Source organism: Cynocephalus volans, chromosome 15 (assembly GCF_027409185.1).
Source record: "Cynocephalus volans isolate mCynVol1 chromosome 15, mCynVol1.pri, whole genome shotgun sequence".
In the NCBI taxonomy this organism is placed as follows: Eukaryota; Metazoa; Chordata; class Mammalia; order Dermoptera; family Cynocephalidae; genus Cynocephalus; species Cynocephalus volans.
The window spans coordinates 81,927,281-81,951,882 of record NC_084474.1 but is presented as its reverse complement, the minus strand read 5'-3'; positions in this window follow the sequence as shown (position 1 = coordinate 81,951,882).

The following is a 24,602-nucleotide window of genomic DNA, read 5'->3' as shown; positions in this document are numbered from 1 at the left end:
GAAATACAATCTTATTGGTAAATCCAGGGCATCGGGAAATCAATCTAACTAAGCCAGCATCAGTCATGGTTTCAAAACTATTCAGTGTTAAAAGCCCTTCAGACAGAAAGTCATCAAAAGAAACCATTGGGGAGAGAGGTTAATTAAATCCATAATTAGATTCTGGTTTCTTGGAAAGTCCTAGGGAGAGACTAAAAATTAAAACATTTCATTTTCACTTTTTTGGTTGTTTGTTTTGCCTTAGATATTCTAATATCACCAAATTTATCTTCAAAAGCCCAACATGAAGACCATTATTTAAAAAAAAGAAGTTATCATACTTCACTCATTAATAATTGCTGGTGACTATTCAGATTTTACACAATTATGGCCAGCTACTCTTCATCTACTCTTGATTTAATTAGATTTGGCAGGTATTTGCTGAGCACCTACTGTGTACACTGTGCTAGGTACTAAGCATGTAAAAATGAGTGTGACACTGTGTCTGTCCTTAGCAGAGCTCATGGCCAATCAAGAGGGATGGACACATGCAGATAGTGACAGTGGAATGGGAGATGTGTCACAATTAATTGTCTTAGATACTAAGTACCACAAGAGCACAGGTGAGAAAGCAAGGTAGAACTGTCTGAAATACTCTGCACAAAGAACCTATGCCTGTGCTTGGCCTTGAAGGAACAGCATATCACCAAGTAAACTGGAGGAGGAAAATGGAGTCTGGGCTCAGATAACAGGGTGCACAGAGAGATCCAGAAATGGTCATGGAGAATTCACAGACTAGCAAGAGGCTTCAAAAGCTTTATGTGAACAGGGCATGCAGGAATTGGCTAGGGATGAAGGTGGGACTGAAAACTTGAGATGAAATTACTGAACACCATGCCTCTCTCTTGCACTATAAGGGCCACTGGGAAGATGGAGAAACCCAGCTGTGTCCAGCAAAGACCACTCAGGCAGCAGTGTGGAGGGAGAGCTGGAGCAGAGAGATGCAGGAGCACTTGAATCAGTCAAGAGGGGATTGCAAAGGTCTTAGAAGAAAGAATGTGAGCCTGGAAGGAGCCTGACACATAGTATCCACAGGAAGCTGCTTCCACAGAAAATCTCATGATTACAACTGTCCCCAGATGTGCAGGGCACTTGGGTGGAGCTCTTGTCTTCATTTTACACCTGATAGTCACTGATTGCTCTCCCTTCATCCCAAGAAAATATGAAGAGGCCTAGGCAGAGCTGAAACAAGGTGGCCATGGATTCAGAGGTGAAGGGATTCAGAAGGTGAATACCTAAAGGAACATAAGACTTCTGGGTTTGGAAAATAGCCTGGGTTGACTTCCAGCAAGTGAATTGGCTTCCTGTGGCTGATTTTTTTTTTTTTTTTAGGGAAATAAAAGTTATTATATTTTATTTTTAATTGAAAAATAAAATTGTATATATTTGTCACGTACAACATGATGTTTTAAAAAATATATACATGGTGGAATGGCTAAATCAAGCTAACTAACATATGAACTATCTAACATAGTTATCATTTTTCTGGTGTGAACACATAAAATCTACTTTTAGTATTTTTCAAGAATACAATATGTTGTTATTAACTATAGCCATCATGTTGTACAATAGATCTCTTGAACTTACTCCTCCTATCTAACTGAAGTTTTGTGCCCCTTGAACACCATCTGCCTAACCTGTCCCCACTCCCCTCCACAGCCCCAGCCCTTGGTAACCAACATTTTACTTTCTACTTCCATGAATTCAACTTTTTTATATTTCACATATCATTGAGAACATGTCTTTCCGTGCCTGGCTTATTTCATGATGTCCTCCAGGTTCACCCATGTTGTTGCAAATGACAGGATTTTCTTCTTTTTTACCAGCTAAATAGTATTCCATTGTGTATATATACCAAATTTTCTTTGTCCATTCATCCATCGATGGACACTTAGGTTATTTCCATATCTTGGCTATTGTGAATAGTGCTGCAATGAACATGGGAGTGCAGATATCGCTTCAACACACTGATTTCACTTCTTTTGGATATATACCCAGTAGTGGGATTGTTGTATCATATGCTAGTTCTATTTTAATGTTTTTGAAGAATACTATGGCTGACTCTAGGTTAGTAGGTGAAAATTAAGAATCAGAGCTTAATTTCTGTTCCTAAGAAGTGTTTCTAGTAGGATGACTGTCACATGAAGCCACTGGGCCAGTGATAGAGCAGCCATGAGAACTGGGGCATCAGCATCAGGCAATGGGGATCTGACTACTGCTTCTGCTCCCACCAACTGTGCCATTCCTAACACACTATCTAAACTATGGAAGCCCCAGTCTCTTCATCTACAGAATGGAGACATTAATCCAGGGTTGTAGTTGAAGGCACATATGTATAGCATGTTCCTTAGTCCAATACCTGGTACATGGTACACAATAAATATGAGTTGGTTGAATTGACCAACAAATATTATAATTCCTGAAACTTTGAACACTGATGTCTAGATTTTTTAGTAGCTCTGATACCCATAGTTGATCCTCTGATCCACTGGATCGATAACGATTCCATGAGTGAGTTCAGGAAAGGACATTTAGCCCCACTTTTACAAATAAGGAGGCAGGCTCAGAGAAGCTAAACATAGCTCCTAAAGGTTGCACAGCAAATACAAAGTTAACCTGAAAATAGATTCCACATCCTCACACTAGGTTTGAGGTGCTTTATAATGTAAATCCTATCATTTGTTCCTTCTTTTCTTACACAAGTATTTATTGAGTTTCTATGATGAGCTAGTTTGAGTTGAGTATAGTATTCTAGGTCCTAAGGATGGAGGTTTAAATAGCTCATAATCCTGTCCTTTGTGTCTTACTCTCCTACCCTTTTAGAGCAGGGAATGTGGTCTTTGCAACTCTCTCAATGGAAACTAGTAGAGAGCCTGGCACAAAGTAAGTGCTCATTAAATGGTTAGTAAATGTGATGATTGATGAATGGATCATCCTAATACAGTATATTCCATGGCAACTGTCCCAAGAATCACAGTTATTGAGCAGAAGGAGAGACCCGTCCTCTGCAGAACCAGAGGTGTGCAGTAATGCATGGGCTTTGAAGTCAAAGAGACCCGTTTTAAGTCTCAGCTCTGTGTGACTTTTGGCAGCACAAACTGGAGTGAATTTTATCTGAAATGAACTTTATCAGAAGTTCCTTCTGAACTTCAGCATCTCTTTATCTGGAAAATGCAGCTAATAATACCTGCCTTGAGGACTTGTTTTGAGGAGTAAATGAGAGGGCCAATTGAAACCACCTGGGTTAGTATGCTGGCATGTAGGGAGGTGCATAATCAGTGGTCATGATTATGAATTGTACAAGGTTACAGGGAGAGAGAGCATTGGTCAGAGCTTTACAAGTATGGTAGGTATGCAACGAGGCCACCACCCTGACCAGAATTGTGGCTGGAGTATCTCTCTGGGTCAAGCCACACCTTAAACACAGGGTGCCTTCTCAGACCTAGAGACTCTTTGCAGGCCTTCCCCTCCCAACTGCACACAGGAGGTAGGAGCAAGCCCTGTCCTGGAAGAACTGTTCCCTTTCATCCTGGGGCTGAGTCATGGTTACTCGCACCCGGGACAACTTGTGCCTGTGTCATTAAAGTGCAAAGGTCTGCAGGCGCCACAAAAGCTAGTTCTGCCTTTTTATCCTCCTTGCTACAAAGGCCAGAATCACACACATAGAACAGAAATGTAAACACGTTCCCAAGCCTGTATTTGCTCTCAAATTGGCCAATGTTTCCTGCCCTACCACCCCCACACTCCCACCCTCCATCACAAGCAAAAGACTGGAAATGCAAATGAGTGAAATCTTCAGTTGTTACTAATTCAAAGAGAAGCTTTGAGCTGAAGCCCAAGATTTTTTAGATTCTTTATAGCATTTTTTGTAAGAACTTGGACAATTTATTCTCTGCATAGTTTTAGAAAAGTATAGAAATGTTAATACAAGAACAAAAACCAGAAATATAAAAGTACAAAAACCTAGAAATCTAATAAATAAAAAATGGAAACAATCTTAATGATCAATAACAGGAAAATGATTAAGTAAAATTGTGACACAGCCGTATATTGGAATATATGCCACCCTAAAACAATGTCAGTTTTGGTGACTTCAGAAAATATCTAAAATATAATATATAAAAACAAAGATTAAATATATAAAAACAAAGATTAGAAAACTGCATACAGCATGATTCCAATTATTAAATATATGAAATATGCCAAAAAGACTACTTCTGTATTTACTATATTTACTTAAACTTTATGTATATCCACATTTATACAATAAATACTTAAAATCAGTTATATTAAAAAATGTTTTAAAAATGTGATAGTACAACTAATTTTCAATCACGTTTGCCCTTGAAAGGGAGTTATAAAACAGATAAATTCAATAACAACTTAGTTAATAAGCGCTTATTCCTTAAAGCGTTCTAGTCCTCCCCACAGACATTAACTGGTTAAAGACCAGCAAACAAACGTGGACATGCAGAGTTAAGGGATGTCTTAGTTGCCATATATCTAGAGAACAGTGTTATACAGAATAAAAAGAACTTTTTAAAAGCCCTGGACTGTGAGTTAGGAAGTCAAAGGGTCAATACTAGCTCTTTCACTCAGTGGCTGTTGACCTTGACTGGTTTATTTCTCCTCTCTGTTTTTCAGGTTTCCCACTTGTAAACTGAGGGGAAATCATTCCTTCACTCATTCATTTATTCACTTAACAAATATTTCTTGAGGCTCTGCTATGGATAAGGTACTATCGCAGGCACCAAGGACAGATGAGTAAACAAAACAGGTGTGGCTCTTGCTTCAAGGAGCTTACGTTCTGGTGGAGAAAACAAACCATAGACTACTAATCAAATAAATACGTAAAACAGTATCAGGTGCTATGAATAAATATGAGGCAGGGTAAGGAGAAAGAAAATAGTTTGCAAAGTCTCTCAGGAGGTGATTTGTAAGTAGATGACTAAGTAAAACACAGGGGCAAGTGGGGATGTTATTCAGAGGGGAGGGTGTTCCAGGCATAGGGAACAGCCTGTGCAAAAACCCAGAAGCAGGAGTGTGGCTGGAGTAGAGAGACCCAGAAAAAGGGTGATAGAAATGAAAGTCAATTCTTTTCCACTGCAGTCTAACTAAATAGAGTCCATGGGAGAGCCCACTGGCAAGCTCAAAATGCTTCCGGTGCACTTGAGATCTAAAGTTCAAGGCCTTCACCCAGTGAGAAACTTCATCGGCCCTACTGCAGGGCTTTGAAGTCCCGCTGTGCAACTATTAGCTGATCCCACTTAACAAACAGTGACGCAGTCACCAGGCATGTTTGTGCCCAAGCAGGTGATGATTTTCTCTCTGCTGACTCCATTCAAGGACTTTCCGCTTCCAGATTTCAGGCTGCAGGTGATGTTGGGCACAGGGGGTCAGGTGGGGAGTAGAACAGGTCATGCACAGGGCAGGTGACATGATCTGTACTCAGCTCAGATTTCAAAGAGCCCACTTTTCCTCCTGTGTGTCAAGCACACAGTTTGAATGCTGCGGAGTAGAATGATTCATCAACTTCCAAACCCTAGGGAAAAGAATCTATTGTTTAGATTTTTTAAAAATATGTTTTCCTAACCTCCTACAGAGGTAGCTATAGCTCAGGAAGATAAGCTGGAATGAACATAAGGACAAAAAGGAAGTAATTACTGTCATCCATAATTATAAGCCTTATCGTTTATTGTGAACAAATAGTTGCATTTACAAGCAGACATTATTTATCAGTGAAGTAACAAGGCAATTTGCATTCATCCCAATTCAGAAGAATTAAAATTACTTGAATCATCCAAGCATAGGTAACTCAGACTTATTATCTTACGTTTTTTAATAGATGGGGAAACTGAGGCAGAGAAATTGAATAGATCATGAAAAGAGGTAAAGTGAAGAAAGCTTTATGTAAAGCTTCATAGAAATCAGATTGTCATCAAATATAACAGGGAATTGGGATACAGCACAGAAATGTGTTAGAGCAGAAAGAGGAGACAGTGACATGGAGGCAGGGAGACGAGGTGAACCTCCTGGTACCACCATCAGCTTTGACATGTTATCTAGCCTCTCTGAGTCGGTTTCTCTATCCATAAAATGGGGCTGTCAGTCCCTGCCTGACATGATTGTTCTTCAGAATAAATGAGAAACACATGTGTCTGCAAAGCAGACACGGCTTGTAATGTGATTAGATGCTGCCCCAAGCCCAGAGGAAGTGCCGTTTCAGAAGGAGAGGCTCTGCATAAACCCAGAGTGAGTGGAGCTAGACGGTTCTGAAAGAATTTTCATCCAGGAAATCTGGGACCATGCAGCCAAAAGGAAATCAAAATTATCTTAAAGAAAATGTCAGATGTCTAGTTGCATTTCCAGTCTGAAGCGTGAGGAAGGATCCTAGCAGGTCCATTTTCTGTGGAAAAGGATACAGCCAAGAAGGTTTGGAATCAAGTGAGAGGTGCATCCAACCATTGAATGACTTGGTTCTGAAACGAATGTGATTTGAGAGGCCATGTGCAGGCCTACCTTTACAAAATGCTAGTTTTGTGGCACTGAGAAGTCCTCATAGCTATAATGTTTGGTTCTCTATGATTAGAACTTGATTAATATCCAGAATATACAAGGAACTCAAACAACTTTACAAGAAAAAAACAAGCAACCCAATTAAAAAATAGGCAAAAGAGCTAAGTAGGCATTTCTCTAAGGAAGATATACAAATGGCCAACAGACATATGAAAAAATGCTCAACATCACTCAGCATCCGGGAAATGCAAATCAAAACCACACTGAGATACCATCTAACCCCAGTTAGGATGGCTAAAATCCAAAAGACCCTGAACGATAAATGCTGGCGAGGTTGCGGAGAAAAAGGAACTCTCATACATTGTTGGTGGGACTGCAAAATGGTGCAGCCTCTATGGAAAATGGTATGGAGGTTCCTCAAACAATTGCAGATAGATTTGCCATATGACCCAGCTATCCCACTGCTGTGAATATACCCAGAGGAATGGAAATCAAGTAGAAGGTATACCTGTTCCCCAATGTTCATTGCAGCACTCTTTACAATAGCCAAGAGTTGGAACCAGCCCAAATGTCCATCATCGGATGAGTGGATACGGAAAATGTGGTATCTCTACACAATGGAATACTACTCAGCTATAAAAACGAATGAAATACTACCATTTGCAACGACATGGATGGACCATGAGAGAATTATATTAAGTGAAACAAGTCAGGCACAGAAAGAGAAATACCACATGTTCTCACTTATTGGTGGGAGCTAAAAATAAATAAATAAATTCACACACACACACACACACACACACACACACACACACACACACACACACAAAAAAAACCGGGGGGGGGGGAAGAAGACATAACAACTACAATTCCTTGAAGTTGATACGACAAGCAAACAGAAAGGACATTGTTGGGTGGGAGGGGGGTTTCGGTAATGGGCCACAATAATCAACCACATTGTATATCGACAAAATAAAAAAAATAAATAAATAAAAATTAATTTCAAATTTAAAAAAAATTAAAAAAAAAAAAAGAACTTGCAGCCTAAATGTGAGAAACGACATTTACAAGTACTTTTATTTATACACATTAGGGAAACTCGTTTATCGGACAAACATAAATGGCACAGGTGGCCAGGAGTGATTTTACACGTTAGTTTCTTTTTGTTTTGTTTTTAAACAAGGGTCAACCAGTATGAGACAGAACAAGAGACAGAAATCATTTCACTATAATATAAACCTGAGACACAATCTTGTAAAGGCTCTTTGCTTTTCAAACTTAAAGACACAGAAGCCGAGAGAGGTTTAGTCGCTTCTCCCAGATTACCTGGTGTAGACAATATTTAGTCAGAATCTTGAGCCAGGTCTTCTCTTTCAAGACGTTGTCCTTACCCTACCTTCCCGAGTCCCAGCCAGCTCCTCAAAGGCTAAGATGACTGTCATTTCTAAATCTTCAATTCAGGCCACCTGAGATTTTCATCCAAAGAGAAGGAAATGAAAGCTAATGTGGTTGAGCAAATCAACATGGTGTTTGGACTCAGGGATCTGGCTGTGATTTCAGGTAAGTCACTCAAACTCACCGGACATGAACTCCCTCGCCTGTTAAATGTGGATAATGGAGGCTACCCTACTGGTTTGTTTGAGCTTCAAATTTTAAAAGGAAATTATATATGAAAGACACTGACAAAGAGGACATCAGCAAAGCGATATCCCAGTTCTTCCTCCTTCAATCCCCCTTCTTCTTCTCCTCAGTGCTATTATGATTTTTGTCATTCTTATCAACATTTAATAGCAAGAAAATAACTTCTCGTTTCATCTAGGTCTTCGTCACATGTATCCAATTTGGTTCCCTTTATTGGGTCCTAGGAGGGTGAAGACAGTAAAGACTGTCTTACATTGGCGTTGTCGTTCTCAAGGCAGCGTTCCTCTTTCTGAACAACCTGAGTGAGGGCAGGAGGCAGGATGGGGAGAGGCCCTGCATCTAGCCCAGTTTATCAATTCGTAGGAATAACAAAATGGTTCTCTGCTTCCCCCACCTGCTGCATGCCGCGAGCTGTAACATTGTAGTCTATTGCCTTGAATTACTTGTGATAAGGAGGGAGTGTTTGTTAAATATTATCTAGCTAGTAATACCCTTATTTGTATAGGACACCTGTTATCCCAAGGTTTCACTTTATCCACAAATATCTCATTATCTAAAAGACACATCCTAGGGCCATCAGTAACCACGTCTCCTCCACAGGCTCAGTTTCCAAAAGTGGCAACACTCTTCTGCTGTCTTTCTCAATCTAGTAGTCCACTCCTTGGAACACATTGTATCACAGGCCAAAAGGAGGTTTTATTTTTATATCGAGATAAGGGAGATGTGAGATATTGAGCTGAAGAGAGGAGTTCCATGCTTTGATGGTGATCATGGTAGTTATTATAATGATGACATTCTTGGTCACCTACTACATGGCTTGCAATTCTTACGTCTTAATTGATTTAGTCCTAACTAAAATACTGGTTAGGATATTTTTGATATAGGTAACACAGGAAACAAAAAAGAATGGTGTAAATAAAAGGCAACATCCTTTTCTCACCTAGAACACTTCTGATGGTAGGATGCCTTCAGGATTAGGTCCACAGCCTGGGATTCTGCCATCATCAGCCTATCAGCTTCTGCCTTCAGAATTTTCTCTTAATGGGCGCAAGGTGGAGGTTGCTGCTGCAGGCATCACATCCTCCCATAATAATGTGCAAAATTAGAAAAGGGGAAGAAATGTCTCTTTTTGAGTCCCTGTTTAAGAATAAGGAAAATTTCCGAGAAACCTCACAAAGAACTTTCTCCTATGTCTCATTGACCCCATACCCATTATTGAGTCATTCACAGGAAAGGGGGGTGAGGTGGGAGGGAATTGCCACAAATGGCTTAAATTGACCAGTTCACATGCATGCGCACATACACACACACACATCATCCCATGACTAGGGTTGAGGAGGGACCCAGAGTCCCTTAAAGCAAACGAATGCCAATTAACTTATCATGATTAAAGTTCCATTAGCGAGAAAAGAGGGAAAAAATAATTTTCAAGTAAGTAGCTATTACTATCTTATTTTACAAAGGAAGAGGCAGAGATTCAGAGTAGTTATTAACTGCATCAGACAGGAGAAATTAACCATTTGATGGGGAACTTTAAAATATAAGTGATACAATATAATAAAGTTTATTTTTCACTCATGATATAGCCTGATGACATTTGGGGGGATGAGAACGGGACTGTGCCCCATGTCATCATTCAGGGACCCAGGCACCATCTGCCAGTGAATCCCCCCTCTTCTATGTCCTTGGAATCCTCTCAATTAGCTATGGATAGAGAACGAGCAGGAGGATTGTCCATGGAAAGTTCTGGGCAAGGCCTGAAAGCAGTGCATATCACACAGTCACCTGGAGCCTAATGGTGTGCTGAGGAAGGAAAGATCGCCCTCTCCCATGGTCACAGCACAGGCAGCCCAGCTGACACGCTCTGCCAAGTAGGTCTGCATGCAGGGCTGGAGCCACACCGCCTCACACCCTGATGCTCCTCCTACATGGGTGGCATTTTTAGCTACCAATCCATTTAACTTTCCTTTCAAAGCATTTCCTGCTCAAACCATCTATCATCAAATTCTAAAGTGGTACCCAAATGGCCCCTAAAATGGTACCCAAACTGCCCTTTTGAAACTCACCCCAGATCTTGCCTCTGGTCTCAATTTCATTGACATCTCAGTGACACTAGATTTTACTGCCTCCTGTCCCAGAGACACCATCTTTTCTAAGTCCTCAGGCGTTATGCACTCCTAAGTTCCTGTCGACACATTCTCTCTCCTTGCTGGCTCCTTTCACCCTCCTTCCAAATACCATGAAGAGTGTTCATGATGATGGCTCCTCTGTGTCAACAGTTTCCCTGAGCCTCTCACCTGATGTTCATATTGTTACAACTGTTATTTATATTCACGCTACTATTATTAGTCCTGCAAATGTCTTAGTATATAACAGACATTATGGTAAGCACTTCTTATTTTATCTTTACCCCCTCTTTTACCCCTCCCCCCCCCTTTTTTTAGACAAGAAAGCTGGGGTTTGGAAAGAAAAATAAAATGCTATTAAGTGGCAGATCAGGAGTTCAAAGGAGTTCAAAAGTAGACTGTCTGACTCCACAGCCAGAACAATTAGCCCTTTTTTATAGTGCAATTGCCTCTGAAAGCTACAGGACTCTGAAGCCAGGGCTGTAGGTCCCCTTCAAGCACCCCTGAGCCTGACACAGAACCAAGGTACTGTAAGTGTAAACGTGCTCAGTTTAAACTCATCACACCCAAAAGCAAGCCGATTATCTTCTGCCCAAACCTACTATTACCCAAATTCTCCTTATTTTTTGCCATTCTTTCCCTAATAATATATGTTTAAATTGTCCCGTCCTTGTATTCTCTTTCTTAGACCCCCAGAACAATAGCATCAGCTAGCATTTATCAGACACTCATCATGTTCCGATTCATGCTTACTAAACTCTCACCCCATGAGGTAAGTCTCATTACTATCCCCATCCTACAGATTGGAAATTTAAGCTTAAAGATGAAGTGGATGGTAGAGGGTAATAACCTAGAGGTCTACCTCTATCGTCTGCATTCCTACCCGTTAAGTTCTATTGTCTGTGGCAATGCCACTCACTTTGGCACGTGTCTTTCATGGAGTCTCTTGAGGCTGTATTTGTTCCTTCCTAGTCCTGTTGCCAAGCCACAGAGCAGATTCTCACTTATCTGATTATGGAAACAGACTCTTTCCTAAGCTATAACTTGTCTCCTATACTTTTAAATTATTTTTACTAACTTCTATTAACTAAATATTTTTTTGCTTTAATTTGCTTATCTACCCTTGACTATTAATATCTTCTTCCAAAACTTTTTACTCTTTGTATTAATCAAGTCGGAAGACTCCTTGTGTCTGTATAGGTCATATTTATCATCCTCTCCATGATTTAAACTTTGTAAGGTATATCAAGTTGGACTTTTAAAGCAACCTGCACATCAAACTATGAAAAATGTGTTCCAGACCAATGAGGCACCATCCATCAGGACTATTCTCATGGCTTCAGCAATTGCTTCCCACTTTGTAGGCTTGTGAGAGACTCCCAGTCAATGGTCACGGGAAGTAACATGATAGGCAAAAAGAATGCAGACTTTGGATTTATTCATTCATCCAACTACTATTACCTAATAAATGGAGCACCTGCTATGTGCTGGTCTATATCACATTACCTGGAAGGATGTAAAAAGAATTAAATGAGGTAAAATTCCAACTGTGAGTGAATTCTCAAGCTCCTTCTCCCTATGCCATTGTGAAGCTGTGTCTCTTCTCCTGGCACTTTGCAGTAGCTATTACCCAGAATAAGCCTCATGGCACATGAACTGCCTATGAAGCCCAGCCAGTTCTGCACTGGTGTGGATTCTGCCAACTGTTGGTTTTGATCCTACTTACGAGCCCTGCATTACAGTTTTTACTCACCATTGTTTTAACAAGTATTTATTAAGTATGTATCTACCCTTGCCATGTGCCTAGCACGGGGCTGGACTTTGTGGATACAATGGTGAGCGAGATATCTATGGCCCCTAAATAAAAGAAGCAGTAATAATTAAGTGTGTAAAGGGATGAACTTGGGAAGCACAGGGTACTATAGGAGAGCACACTCGAAGCAAAGCATGACATACATAACATGCTATTTATCTCATCCCACTTGCCTGAGATAATCTCCCCTTTTCCTTATGCCTGGTTAAATCTTGCCCATCTTAGGATTCTATTGATCGTAGTTATGGGAAAAAAGAAAAAACAAAACAAAAAAACCCCCATAAAAACAAAGAAAGAAAAAGAAACCCCAAAATCAAAATGACTTAAATAGCATAAGACAGTTTTTTGTGTTCATATGACTAAAAAGTCCAGGGATAACTGATTTTAGGAGAAGCTTCATCTGGTGACTCAAGATAGGACCAAGAATTGCTTTCTGTTCATGTCTCAGCTCTGCTTGCTCAGCATCGACTCCATTAGTGGTAGACTTCCCTCCTGGTTCCAAAATGATTGCTATTGGCTGCTGAGGACGCATGCTTTCTGATTCACAAACAATAAGGAGAAGAGCATCAAATAAAAGCCCTGGCTTTTGTCTAGTTGGACCCCTTTAGTAGCTATTCTAGGGGCAGACAGCAGAATGTATGTTGAGTAGTTAGTACTGAGACACCGGGTCCACCTGTCAACCCATGGAGAAGGTGAACTTCCCTAAAATATATGGTCTACCTGAGAGAGGGGTCATGTGTAAGCATCATGTGCACCTTTGAAGATTTATAGTTATTGCAAAATTACTGTGAAATTGGGTTGGTTTTGATCTAAACTTCTGCCAACAGCAAATGAGGGTTGCCATTTCTCCACAGTCTCACCAACACTTTTTTAAAAAAATGTATGTCTTAATGTTAACACTGAAAGAGGTGAGATGGAATGTTATTGTTGATGAGCCATTCTTGCCTCTTTTTTAACAAATTCCTAGGTTCAATAATTTTCCTATTTTATATTTCAATTGTTTCCCCCTCCATATCGGTTTATACACCAGCATTTTCTCAACTGCTTTTTTGCTGATAATTTTTACCTGTCTGTCCTTCTACTTTGATGTCGGTACATTTGTCATGCAGATGCTTTGAATTTTAAAGTATCCAAAGTAATCAATCTTTCCCTTTATGTTTTTTTTTTTTTTCTTTCTCTTTTTTATATTTTTTGGGGTGCCTTATTTGAAAAACTCCTTTTCTGGTTAAAGACAATAAAAATAAAAATATTTTTGTCTACAAATTTTATGGTTTTGCTAGGTCCTTAATTCACCTGGAATTTGTTTTTGGGGATAATATGAGGTAAAGTCTTGTTTATCTAATTATTTATTCAATTTCGAGTGGTGAAATTTTCTAGCAGTATTTATTGGCTGATCCATTCATTCCTGTACCAAGTCTTAACTTACAAATTAGTTTAATATTGGGCTCCATATTCTCTACCTATTAATATTATTTTGTGTTTCCTAACTTCTTTCCTCTTTGTGCTTCTTTTTGCTCCCTCCCTGACTTCTTTCAGATTGATCAGATTGTCTTTATTCCTACTTCTTTTCTCATGCTCCACTAATTTAAAAACTATAACTTCTACATTCTGTTAGAATTGTTATTAAAATCATCACACTTAACCCTGATTTAACAGTGCCAAAGTTCACAGTGGACTTATCTGTGCCCCTCAAATATAAGCATTTTAGCACACTTTAATACCTCTCACCCCTTTCCATCTTTCACAGTGTTGATAACTAGTATTTCAGTTCCATCCCACCTGGAAGGCCTCAATTAGTAATCATCTTACTGTTTGTTACAGTAAGAATTATTTAGATTCATCTACACATTTTCTAATTTATTTGCTCATGATTGCTCCTTGCATTCCTCTTGTTCATTCTTTCAGCACTTTGCAAAATTATTTCACTGGTTTCTGGAATCCATTGCTAATCTCAGGTAATTGTTGCATCTTCATAGATAATCTGTCTTTTCTCTCTGTTTGCTTTACAGTCATCTCTCTGTGTTTGGTGTTCTGTATCTACTTCTCCAGTATGTGTCCAATTAAGATTTATGTTTGTTTGTTTTATTGTCCAAAGAATTCAATGTTCTTCTTTATTCTAAAGACTCCTGTATTTCTTCCAGTTTGCGAACTTCTAAACCACGATCTTTCTAAATGTTACTTTCCCTCTATTCTTCCCATTCTCTCTTTTTTTGATATCTACCAGATACATGTAAAATAAATTTACTCTATCTTCCATGTCTCTTAACTTTTCTTTCATATTTTCTCCCTTCATTTTTGGTGAAACCCAGCCTATGCAATTTCTTTAGATCTATATTCACTAATTCTTTCTTTTTCTGTACCTAATTTGTTGTGTAACAGTTCCATTGAGTTTTTCCCCCCATAGGTACATATTTTTCATCTTGAGAAATTGTCTTTTGTTTTGCTTTGTTTTTATATGATGCACCTGTGCTTTTTTAAGTGTATTGTTCTTTTGGTTGTAATTCCTTTTTATTTCTCTTTAATATATTTATTTATTTGTTTGTTTGTTTGTTTGTTTGTTTATTTATTTATTTATTTATTTAATAGCTCCTCTCAGATTATTCTATTATATTGAACTCTTAGTATTCTATCTTCTCAGAGAGTTGTGTCTGCTGGCTTTCCCTCATGACATATCACTTCCTCAAAGGTTTATAATTTGTGATTTTGAGCTCATCTTCTGTGGAGGTTGTTTCTCTCACTGCTGGAATCACACAGACTGAACTGTAAGTATTTTATATTTTTTTCCATGGTAATATCCAGTTGTTTCATGTATCTATAACTAGTTTTTATATTAATAATTCAGTTTAGGATTTCCATGCCATGTGGGAACTATAAATTCAGACTGCATAATCTCAAGTGGTATAGCCTTGAATTTTGATTTTTCATGAGACATTTCTTTTCCATCGAGGGCCCTGGGAAGAGGATAAGCTTTTTATTGCTTCTGCATATCAGTGTTTGGAGTTTTTGCAGTACCCTTCCAATACACGTAGAATCCCACCCTCACAGGATCTTGTAGTGTACAAATATAAGTTTTCCCTCTGCACTGTACTCAGGCTCAAACTTTGATCTTCTTGACCCCATAGCAGCATCCAATCTTCAGCCATTAATCATGAGAGCCTATGTCTGCATCCTGTATTCTTTCATAGGCTGCCACAATGTCAACTCAGATATTTCCCACTGTGACCAATTTGAATTTCCTCTTAGTTTTGAGTATCTAGAAATTTATCTTTCTCTTAAGTTTGCCTATATATCTTTAAAAAATGCTTATTTTTACCACACTAGTATGTATTTGGTATGAGGCTCACTACTATACTTTGTTTTTCATGATATTAAAGTTAAATCTGAAAGCACATCTTGAGATCTCCCCTCTCCCTCTCTCCCCTCATCTCTGTATATCTATATCACCCAGGAGACTTTGATTTCCTTGTGGGTTTGTATTTAGTTTTTTCATTAATTTGGTAATAAACACACATATTGGTAAGTTCCAACTTTCCCAAAATTAGGAGTACTAGTAAGTAATAAACATTCTGAGTTCCAGTATTCTCATCTAAAAATGATGATACCGACACCTACCTCTTAGAAGTGTTATGCAGATGAAATAATTTATTAAAAATACCCAGCACAATGTCTGATATGTAGCAAAAACAAAACAGCAAATACAGAGAAAAAACCCTCCCAATAAATGTTAAATAGCATTATTCAGAAATTTGCTAAATGAGCACATGAATAAATGAAAGAGCCTCAACAATTCACACATTAAGGACTATGCATTCCAGATTCTGCAAAGCAGAACTTTCTTAACAAGTAAGGAATGTGATTGTATTCTATAATCAGAGGCGTGAGGACTTTAGCTGGTACCCAGGCCCTAGGCAGCACCTAGGCTGACTTACCTGGCCTTGAGTTCCAGTAAGCATATTCTGGCTTCCTCCACACCTTTGCAGAGCAACAGCTCTCTGTCACCCTCTTGCTTGTCAGGTATGCTAGAATTATAGGGATAATAACCTCCCACTTTCCTTTGGGAATACTGTTACCTCCATGTAATTTGTCATGCTACTGGCACACAATCTCAATGTCAGTTTTTCTAATATTGGAAGAGTATGAACAATCTGGGTTAACAGGTCTTAGGCTAGAGAAATAAAGTTGAGGAGTAAAAGCGGGTTAAGACCATATTAAGAACAAAGATTTGAAGGAGGCAGCTTTTCTGAAAAGATCTAAAAAACCACTTCCCATTGTATGTGCTTGGTGCTTAGGTTGCACTCTAAGTGTTACCTGCTCATCAAATGTTCCCACGTTGTGGGCCTCACCCAGGTTAAATTCTTCAGCAGTGCTTTAAAGTTGCCGCTTCTTGAAAGAGGGGAAAATCAGAATAGCATCTCATAAAATGTGTCTTGCTTAGGAAATGGAAATGAGGCTAGGTGACCAAGAGGTGTGGGGTGCCAGGGCTCGGAACAGGCGTGTAACTTTCTCCTTTTGGTTTCTCCCACAGTGACCCTGGCAGCCACTCCACGTGACGTCTGTCTAAAGACATGAGAAACAGCTGGGAGGAAGGTGAGGGAGCTGGAGACACGTAGCCTTGAGAAGAGATCAGAAGGAGACATGATAAACATCCTCTTATTTCTGTACAGTGCTTAGGAGGAAGGAGACTTTTTCAGATATTCTCCAAAAATGCAAAAATAGATGCTGTCAATTATTCAGCAATCATTTATTGAACACTTTCTCTGTACCCGGCTCTGTGCCTGGTAGTAAAAATACTAGTGGAAATTTAGCACAAGTGTATATGCCCAGCGTACAAACTGTTTTATTTTTATTGTATCACAATTTTCGAATACTGCAAGGACAGTATTATCTCATATCCTTAAGAACTATATTATGTTGCTCCCCATTTGCTGGAAAGCCAAATTTTGGTCAGCATGGAAGTCACTGTGATTTAATTGAGAACAACTGGGCTTTGTAGATAGACAGACCTAGATTTTTTTCCAGCTCTGCCACATATTAGTTTTGTTACCATAACCAACTTAATTCAAATTCTCCTAGGCTCAATCTGCTCATGCATAAAATAGGGGTAATAATAAATACCTCATAGGATACAGGATTAAAATGAGATATATTTACATAAAGTATATTAGAAGTTAACATTTATTGAGCACTTTCTTTGTGCCGGCCATGTGCTAAACATGTAATAAAAATCTTATTTCACCCTAGCCCTGGCCACTGACTCTTCCACAAACCCATCCCTGAGATACAATGAATTTGGTTTTGTTCACTCACCATAGTAATTTCTTATCCATTCAGGCATCCCCACATCACTCATGCCTATGCCTACATCATCAGAGTAGAAGGGCTAATAACCAACAGTACAGTTTTATCCCATTCTCCACCACCACTCTAGCAATACCTCTCAGGAAAGCCTGCTCACCACAAAATAACCTCCTTTCAGGTCCACAGCCTACTCTAGCAGTGTGTGCACCACCTGGCTTTTCTTTCAGATTTGATTTGGCTTCAGGATAAATGAAGATCCTTAAACATAAATGAATGCTAAAAAGAAGAAAACAGAGTCCCTCCCTGCACCCAGAGGAGACTCGGCATTAAGAGCTGGAAGGGACATACTCTATCCAAACTACTCATTTTATAGTTATGGAAACAGAGGGCCAGGCAGAGAGAAACACACTTGTCTGAGTGTGTCACTCTTAACTCCCTACTTCTTTATTTGCCTTTTTCTCTGCCCTGCATATTCATACGCACACAAGCACATGAACCCATATAAGGGTACTTCAAAAAAGATCATGAAAAGATTTGTATCACTTTTTCATTCTATTTTTCCACAAGCTTTTTGAAATACACTTATCCACACACCTGCATGCACACATATACTCAGACACACACGCATTAGCTGAAATAACATCTAAAATCCATTTAAATAAGTGAACCTCAAGTATAAAAAATGTGACTATTCATGTCGGGTTAAACTGTAAATCAGACCTTTTAAAAAAAAATAGGTTGACTTCCTCATTAGAGCACAGCACAGTGGAAAGAAATGAGAATTTTGAGTCTATCTGAGCTTGGTTTGAATTGACTCTCTCTTATTCATTCACTGTGTGACTTTGGGTGACTTATATAATGTCTTTAGGTCTCACTTTCCCCTCTACGGAGGGAGTATAAGCTTTTCCTCACAGGACTGTTGAGATTTTTAAACAAGGTTCTGCAGGTGGAAGTATCTGTCTTCTGGCTGGGACACAGTAGCGTATTCAATCAGTAGGAGTGTCTTTCCCTGAACAGGGTGAGGTTGAGGAACTCTGAAGAAATGGGGGTTTGGGGTAAGTGCTGTGGTAAGGTGAGTGAAGAAAACAAGATACCAACAAACCCTCAACTACAGACCCATATTTGGGCTAACCACACCCAGATTCACAGCAGCATGCAAGTAAGATACACAGAGGAAGAAAAACATAACTCATTGACCTCCAGGTGATGGAGATATTTCTAGAATCCCAAAGTATCAGGCTCTCTAGGCTCCAAAACATGGGAAGGTGTCCCTCACAGGACACCGGACACAGGCCCCTTCTAGCTCTGCAGCTCCAGGCTCTCTGAGATGTGAAAACCACAGAGGCAATCTCTAAGGCGGAGGGAGAAGCAGGCGGCCCCTGTTCTCTCATGGAGCCTGGGAATCTGAGCTATTACCCCAGGGAAGGTCACTGGCAGCCTCAGCCAGAGTGATCTGAGTCGGGATGAGCCATGATGTTGAGTTCCAGTAAAACCCACAGAATGTTCTGAACTTGTGACTAAGCCTGAGCTAAATAAACAACCCCCAACATTCACCTCGAGAAGGCTGGCGATGTGCGGTGTGGCCTAGTCTCTTTTCTCAAAAAAAAATTAAAGAGCCAAGAGATTCTACTTTGCAATCTTTGACATTTTTAAGCAATTTTATGTCCAGCTCCCATTTCATGCCAATCATGGTGTCGGAAGCTCTGTCTCACAGGAGTGCTGTTAACCATGTTCTCCGAGCCCGGGATCTCCTCAGGACCACCATGGGGGTTTGGGTGGGGCCGAGCAGATGGCTGTCCTGCCTGCCGCCCTCTGGAGTCAACCAGAACAGCTTCCTTCCTGGTGCCTTTATTTTATGGGTTTCCCTCATATTTTATTGAAAAAATAAAAATGTAAAAAGTTTCTGCTTTTTCATTTAAAAAGAAAGGATAGAAACAGAATCTAGGGCGATGATATCAAGTTAAGGGGATGATGGAGATGTCATTTAATGCTGAAGGAAAAAAACAGCTGATAATTGGTGTTTATTGTGTGTGCCAGGCACTGTTTTCAATTTATTCCCACGTGGCACTAGACTTGAGTACTAGCATTAACCCCATTTTAGAGAGGAGGGAATGAAAGTCCAGGGAATTTGAGTAAGCTTGCTCAAATCAGACAGCCAACAAATAATGGCTCAGTAGATATTTCATCTCTAGAGCGTTGATATTAGAGCCTGCATTCTTATCTGCCACGCTGTGCTGAATTCTCCCCCAACTCTCACTTTGTGTTTGTATTACCAAGTCTGAGCACTGAGGCCTTTGCCCAGCTTCCCCTGTCTTTCCCTGGACTTTGCCATATTCAGTCTCGGCTCAAAAGTTAACCCCTTAGAAGAGCCGTCCGTGGCTATCCCATCTAAATTAGTGCCTGTTCTGGTCTCCTTTACTCTGTTTAATTTTCCTTCTCAGCACTTACCTGAAACTGATAAATATTAGATATATATTTGTTTATGATCTTTGGTCTGTGAACCCCCAGCATGTCAGCTCCTTGAGGTCAGGGGATTTGTAAGATCCCAGTTTATTGCCCATCCCTGACAGGTGGATTAGAACAAGTCCTGTGGAAATAAGTGTATAAGAGGTGCAAGAGTTGAAGAGGGAGGAAGAAGATTTGGATTGAGAAAGACAAGATGGTCTAGGGCGATAATCCTAGAATGTGGGGTCAGACAGCTTAAATTTGAATCATAGCTCTGTTATCCATTAGCTGTGTAACCATAAGCAGGTTTTGGTTTCCTCATTTGTAATAAGGATAAGTACCTGAGACTCACAGTGCCGTTGTGAGAATTAAATGCGACAGTATACATTAACAAAGCGTTCTTTAGTGTTTACTTAATTTCACTTTTTTTTTACTTAATTTCACTTTTTTTCCTAGGGCTAGTCCTGGAAACATAGCTAAGCAAACAGTAAACATTCAATTAATATATGTTGGATGATGGAATTCCGAGTCCTAGTTAATAATTAAGAGAGGCCATGTTGTATTAGGGGAAAAGCACTGAAAAAAGAATAAGGAGACTAGTAACTAGACCCCATTCTGCCATATGACTAGTTGTGTGCTGCTGGACAAGTTGCCTCACCTGTTAGGTTCATGTTTCCTCCTGGGTAAAAGAAGGAAGTTGGGTAAGGTGATGAATAAGTTGTCATTCATCTCAGAAATCCATAAAATTGAAAACAACATTCTACAGTTGATCTTGGTTTTTTTTTTTTTTTTTTTTTTTTTTTTTTGATTTTTAGTAGCAGATCATCCCACTCTAATTGTTGCTGGGAAGCTGAAGTGACCTATTATCTTTTTGATTTGCTTCCTAGGTTGCAGTCCAAATAAAAAAAATTCTTAGTACTATTCACATTAGAGAATAACGGCTGGTGGCTTGGACAAAGGATATTGGTATTTACAATAGGCAATTAATTCACTTTCTTATCTGGCTCTCTGAGGGTCGTTCTGGATTTGTGAGCCTCTTGACTGACTGGGTTGAAGGAATTTCATCACCCCTTGTACTTGCCCTCAGTGAATGGGAAAGGAATAAGATGTATCGAGGTTGTCCTGGAGACCTCTGTTCCATGTCCACCTTGGATAGTTCAGCTGTTTTGTTCCTGTTCCATGGGGAAGGGCCATTGTTTCTTTTGACATGCTGATTTATTGAAAGAGGCTGCTGCCAAGGATTTTGCTTGTTTGGAAAGTCACACGGGTGACCTGATATGGAAGTTCTGTGTTTTTAACCATCATTTTCTTAGCCAGCATTTAAAAGCCACCAATGCTTTACCTTTAGGCCGTACTTGAAAACCTGCATAGCCATGATGACTTCTAAGAATTCAACAGAGTAAACATAATTTTGTGAATTAGCGTCCTACAGCCAGTGGACTAGCAGACACAATCTCATAAAATATAGATTACCTGAAAACTCATTATAAGTCTCACCTTTTGTTTGACATACACAACAGAGTGAGTAATATATAGTACTTCTTGGTTTTCAAAGCATTTTCACATGTATGATTTGATCCTCATGAAAGCTGCATGGAACTGGTATCATTTCAACCCCATTTTTCATACAAAGAAGCTGAATCTCAGAATGCCTTTAAGACTTGCCTAAAGACACAGATTAAAACCTAGATTTTCTGACTCAAATTCCCGGCTGAGAGTTTAAGGAGAGTGGAGAAGAATGGAAAAGAACCAAGGCAGAAGTCCCTATATAGCACAAAACAAGAGACCATGCTGTTTACAACATCCTCCCAAATTTCCCACTCCCACAGGGAACACAGAAAATCCCTAGGAAAAGAGACAATGGCCTTAGTAACCAGCCACCCACCTGCATAAGTAACAGGGAAGTAGAGCCTAAGCTGCTTCCTGGCCCTGCAGAAATTGGGAACGGGGGGCTGAGCCCGTGGCGCACTCGGGAGAGTGCGGCGCTGGGAGTGCAGCGACTCTCCCCACCGCAGGTTCGGATCCTATATAGGAATGGCCGGTGCACTCCCTGGCTGAGTACCGGTCACGAAAAAGGCAGAAAAAAAAAAAAAGAAAGAAAGAAAAAAGAAATTGGGAATGGGAAGGTGGGAGGGAAGGTAGGGACTAAGATGACATCTGCTACAGAACTAGCTGGACCTAGGTGTGAGCACCCAGCTGTGCCTTCTGAGAGCTGTGTGACTTTAGGTAAATTATTTCCTCTCTCTGCACCTCTGTTTATTCAGAGATAAGTAAGAATGTCCCCCCCATAAAGTCATTATAAGAATCAAATATAGTAATGCTCATAAAGTGTTGGGCAGGGTCCCAAGGACAAAATGGAAGCTACAATTATGTGTGATTGTGAACAGATCACTGCACCTCATTGGGCTTCAATTTATTTGTGTATAAAATTCAGGTGGTTGGACTAGATGAATCCTAAGTTTTTTTTTTTTTTTTTTTTTTCTTGACTTACAACTTTAATCCATGGAATAGAGAGATACATAATTTTGATGGATTTATAGAGTGACATGTCACTGATATATGTTAAGGTGGGAAGCAGGAACTTATGAGTGAGTACAAGGTAGCTGTGGTTATTACATCTTGTTGATAATAAAGATAATAGTAATAAAAGCTATATTTTTATTGAGCACCTGCTCAAATATATATTATCTCATTAATTCCCCATGAAAACCCTATAAAGGAGGTAATATGAGCTAATTTTACATATGTAGATAAATTAAAACTTGAACAGATTAAGTGACTTGTTTAAAGCCATCCAGGTCATCATCAGTGGTAGATCCAACCTTGTTCCATGTGACTCTGGCTATCATGCCCTCTGCAATCCCCTGTGCTGGCTCTATTAATTAAAATGGCTATTTAATCTCTATCTGACCTTTGTTTTCCTTATTCCATTTCGACTTCTCTTTCTGTGTTCATCCTTCTACCTAATAACAATATAATGCATATTTTAAAAATGTGCCCTCTGCTGCATTGTGTGCTTTTGTAAGTGTGTGATCTATTCTTATCTACTTAAATCTATATCTTTATTGCATAATTCAGCATTTTAATATTCACTTTGAAAAGTGTTTTGAGTCACTTCCCTGCAAAGGTGCTGTATTAAATTACATTCATTATTCTTGCTAAATGTAGACAAGTCATGGTTCAGGAGAACTAGAAAGTAACTCCCATTATCCTCAGCACATTCCATCACATTCATTATTCTATGTGACATTTATCAACATAGCATTTAGACATTTTAAAGAGAAAAAAGTCACTTTAAATTCCAAAGCATTTAACTAACACTGAGCCAAATTCTGCAGGTGAAAAAGTCACTTCCTTGCCACAAGTTACACATATTGCCTTAACTCTTTTGGAGCACAATGAGAAAATGTGAAAGCACATGCTAAGAACTACTAAACCTACCTATCTGCTGCGATTTATGTTGCATTATGCTTACAACTACGCTCATGTTATCCATAGTAAGAAATGGCTCCTTGTATACCAAGGAGTCAATGGTTGTGTTAATTTTTCTCCTAGGTCCCCTTTGCCACCTCCATCCTTGTTCTTTCCCATCCTTGTGCAATACTCTTTGTCTTCTAAAGGACATGCCATCTGGCCATTCTGCCTTTCATCCATCCCATTGGCTGGCATTTACTAACCTCACTTCCTTTTTCACAGAGAAATCACGCACTTTCTATCTACTCCAACTTTAGCATAATGCGTGCTGGGGAGAGAGTCAATAGTGTCTTAGACTGAGGTCCCTAGAAGCAGATACCAAGATGAGGATTTAGGTGCAAAGGATTTATTAGGGCAATGCTCTCGGGAGAACTGGTAAAGAAATGGGGGAAGTGGGACAATGGAGAGACCTCAGATGAAGTCCTGGAGGGGAGCTTCATCCTTACAGTGCAGGTTCCACCTCAGAGGACAGGGAGCTAGCAGTTACTACGCCTGCACTATTCAGCCCTTGGTCAAGGGCCACTGGGTTACAAGGGAGGTTGTAAACTTTTAGGGACTATCTGCAAGTGAGAGCAAAGCTGCTCTGGCAGCCTGAGGGCTGTCCTCCAGAAAGAAGATAAAGCCCAGCGACGTGGAAAGAGGCTCACAGAAATAGTAAAAGGCACCCAAGAGGATTAGGGTGAGGCACCATCAGTGTCCACTAGAGACAACCACAGGGACAGCCATCCAAAGCCGAACGGCGTAATTCCTTGACATTTGTGTAAGTTTACTAGGGCTGCCATAGCAAAGTACCACGAACTGGGTGGCTTCAACAACAGAAATTCGTTGTCTCACAGTTCTGGATACCAGAAGTCCAAAATCATCCTGTAGGCAGGGTTGGCTCCTTCTGAGGGCTGTGGGGGAAGGATTTATTCCAGGCCTTTCTCCTTGCCTTGTAGATGGCCATCCTCTCTCTGTGTCTCTCCATATCATCTTCCTTCTATGTATACCTGCCTTTGTGTCCAAATTCCCCCTTTTAATAAAGACACCAATTACATTGGATAAGGGCCCATCCCATTCCAGTATAAACTCATTAGAACTTAACTCGTTATGTTTGCAATGACCCCACCTCTGAGCAACATTACATTCTGAGGTACGAGAGGTTAGAACTTCACCATATGAATTTTGAAGGGACACAATTCAACCTATGACAATATTCTTCCGTTTTTGACACTTTATTAAACCCCAGTTCAGTAGCTCATTTCCATGTC